Source organism: Belonocnema kinseyi, chromosome 9 (assembly GCF_010883055.1).
Source record: "Belonocnema kinseyi isolate 2016_QV_RU_SX_M_011 chromosome 9, B_treatae_v1, whole genome shotgun sequence".
In the NCBI taxonomy this organism is placed as follows: Eukaryota; Metazoa; Arthropoda; class Insecta; order Hymenoptera; family Cynipidae; genus Belonocnema; species Belonocnema kinseyi.
The window spans coordinates 30,910,398-30,913,800 of NC_046665.1; positions in this window are offsets into that span (position 1 = coordinate 30,910,398).

Below are 3,403 nucleotides of genomic sequence, written 5' to 3' on the forward strand. Positions count from 1 at the left end.
CTTAATTTAAACTTTGAACTAATTTAAACTTTGAATGTTACAATTATAACTTTTCTACTTTTTTATTTGCAATTTTAAAGGAAAAATATTGTATTTTGATTTTTTTAAAATAGTTGAAAAATGTTAAATTCAGAAAAAAATCGAATAAGCTGTAGGTTTTTGAATTTTTTAAATCTAAGGAAAAAATTGAGCTATAGAATTTTGAAAGATTAAAAGAATTTTTTAAAAAGATTTCTAGGAAGATTTAAAATGATTTTTTTTATTTCGAAAAAGTCCATAACTCAAAGAGAATGTTTAAAAATATTCGAAAACATTTTAAAATATTTAAAAAATTTGAAAAAAAATCTGGAAGCTCTTGAAACAATTTTGTGTGCAGGATTTTACAAAAATGTTAGAAAAAATTGGAATCCGTTTAAAAGACAATTAAAAGTTCCGAAAAATTTCAAAATCATTTAAAAAGATTTGAAATAATTTAAAAGAAAATAAGTACCTTTGATGATTTCAAAATTAAATGTTTACGTTTTATTTTGAAAAATGACATCATTTTAAGAGAAGGTATAAAAATGTGGGACCACTAAAAAAATTCCGAAAGCGATAAATGAAAAATCACCAAAAATTAAATCTCCGTCGACCGAATTGGAAAATTTCCTACAGAAAATCCCCAAAGTAAAAAATCCCCAAATTATAAAGTTCCCTAATTTAAACATGAAGAAAAAAATTTAATATCAATATTATTTATTTCTTAAAAATACAATAATTAAATAATTTTATTAAATTATTGTTTGATTTTGAAAGAATAATAATTGTTTTTTCTTAATGCTATGTACATTATCCAACAAAACTTTTCACGCAGATATATACATATTTTTTTAATCATTGTTTTTTTTTTTATTTCAAATCATAATTTTTTAAACTTTAAACATTAAAAAAAATGTATTTGATCAAATTATTCGATTATTGTTTTATAAATAAATTAATAATATTGAATGAACAACCATTTTTTTACTGTTTTAATTCAGGAATTTTCTAGTTTGGATATTTTATAATTCAGTAATTTTCTGCGGGGAATTTTCGAATTCGTTAATATCTTACTGTCGGGAATTTTATTTTTCGTGAATTTTTCAATTCGAGAGTTTTAAATTTCGGCGTTTTTAAATTTTTTTACATAACATTTATATACGATTATTGTGATTTAAAATTAAAACAATAATTTAAAAAATTAAACATTAAAAAAAGTTTCTATAATTGAAATATTTGACTATTGTATTTTCAATAAATAAGTAATATTGTTTAAAACATTATTTTCTCAATTGCTACAATTCGGGAATTTTCTAGTTCAATAATATTGTAAACTGTCCAGAATTTTATTATTCTGGAATTTTTAAATTCGGGGTTTTCAGATTTCGACATTTTAGAATTTCAGGAAGTTTACAGTGTTGGGAATTTTATTATTCGGGATTTTTCAGTCCTAAAAATATTTCAAAACATTTTAAAAGATTGATAAAATTGTACAAAAAAATCTGGAAGACTTTGAGGCAATTTTTTCGAATTTTACAAAAATGTTACGATAAAAATGGGAATCATTAAAAACATATTCAAAAGTTCTGAAAAAACTTCAAAAATAATTTGAATAATATTTATATTATTTGTATTTAAAATTGTATAACATATAACTTACGTAAATATTTCAAGTAAGCTGTATTAATTATAATATTTTACAGCTTATTTTAAAATATATTTTATGGAACATGAAATATTTTATGAATGCGCCTGTGAAATTCTGATCGTCTAATTTATGTTGTCAATGAGAAACGTAATCTGGCTTGGAATTGCCGCCTTAACATCTAAAAACCGAAAGAACCATTTTCCTAAATGCAAAATAATATCAAAGAACTATATACAGATATTGCACTGAAAGTTTTATCAGTTTGAATACAAATATAATATTATAGAGCAAAAAATTATAACTTATAAATGAATATAAATTAGAAGAAATAATTTTAAAATTAGATGTAAATATATGAAACCGAAATAAAAAATATGGCAACATTTTTGGCATTTAATAAAAATAACCATGTTTTGCAAAGTTATAAATGTAACCAATTTTTTAATTGGGAATTTACTTTCAATTTAAATGGTTCATGTTCGAGCTAAGTTACCATAAGTGCGCATCGAGGGGCCTACTGAGATATGGGTCTTAACCACGAGTTGCGGTGGGTAGAGGGGAACTGACCATTTTCGCCGGACGCGCCGTCTATATTTATCGCAGGTAACTAAGCCCGCACCGCATGTACGTTTATAATATCTTTGGGGCTGGTCGGCTGCGTACTATAGTAGGCAGGAATAAGCAACCGCCATTCTGGTTCCTACAAAATTCGCGGGAAACCGTGCGATAAGCATGTCCTAGTTTATAATTAAAATTAAGCTTAGAATGTAAGAAAAATGGTCTGCTGTAGTGCTCCTTTTTGTCAAAATAGAAGCGAAGATGGATATAAATTGTACCGTTTTCCACTAGGACAAAAAGAAAGACTTTTAAAATGGATAATAAATTGTAGACGCGCCAAATGGCAACCAAATTCTAATTCAAGATTATGCGAAGCAAGTACTCATACTTATTACTATAACAATATAATTGAAATATTTGGGGTCTGAAGCTTATGTTAATATGTAATTAAATTTCCTATGAGCATTTTTTAAATATATTTAAGCGAAATAAGATCCAGAAGAAAGTAAAGTTAGGAACCCATTTTTCTAGAGAATGGCGCACGTTAACCCACGGAAATAAAAAGGACGTCTGACATAAAATATAAATAGTAATTTTATTTATAATTTATGTGTTGATAAAAATGCTTTAGAATAATTTTAAAATAAATAATCTATATCATGCAAATATATTTATCTTGTTCTTCAGGTGCATTTTGACCAACTCAAGTGACGACTTTATATCAAATGTGATCTAGAAATCAGGTTTCAGAGAACTATATCTGAAAGTTAAAAAATTTTTGTTTTTTTAATTTTATACAAACATATTATTTACTATATGTATGCATTTTTATATTTATTTCGAATAATATATAATTTCAAATCAATAGTAAAAATCAACGTGTTATCGGTAAGTAGAATAATTTGCCATTTTTTCTTTTCAATTGATCATTACATTATAAGGTTTAAAAACATTAATATTTCTAATAATATTATTATCTTCAAATATTACAGCTTACTTTGTTTTAATTTTGTTACTCACTACTATTTCATTAGGTCTTAGACCAAAATTCATCTCTTAAAAATTCGATATCAATTTAGCGATTTTGAATTTCGCGGGGAACCACAATGGCGGTTGTATATTCCTATCTAATGTAGTACCTTACTTCTACCACCTTCATGATCGGTGGCGCACGCGCAA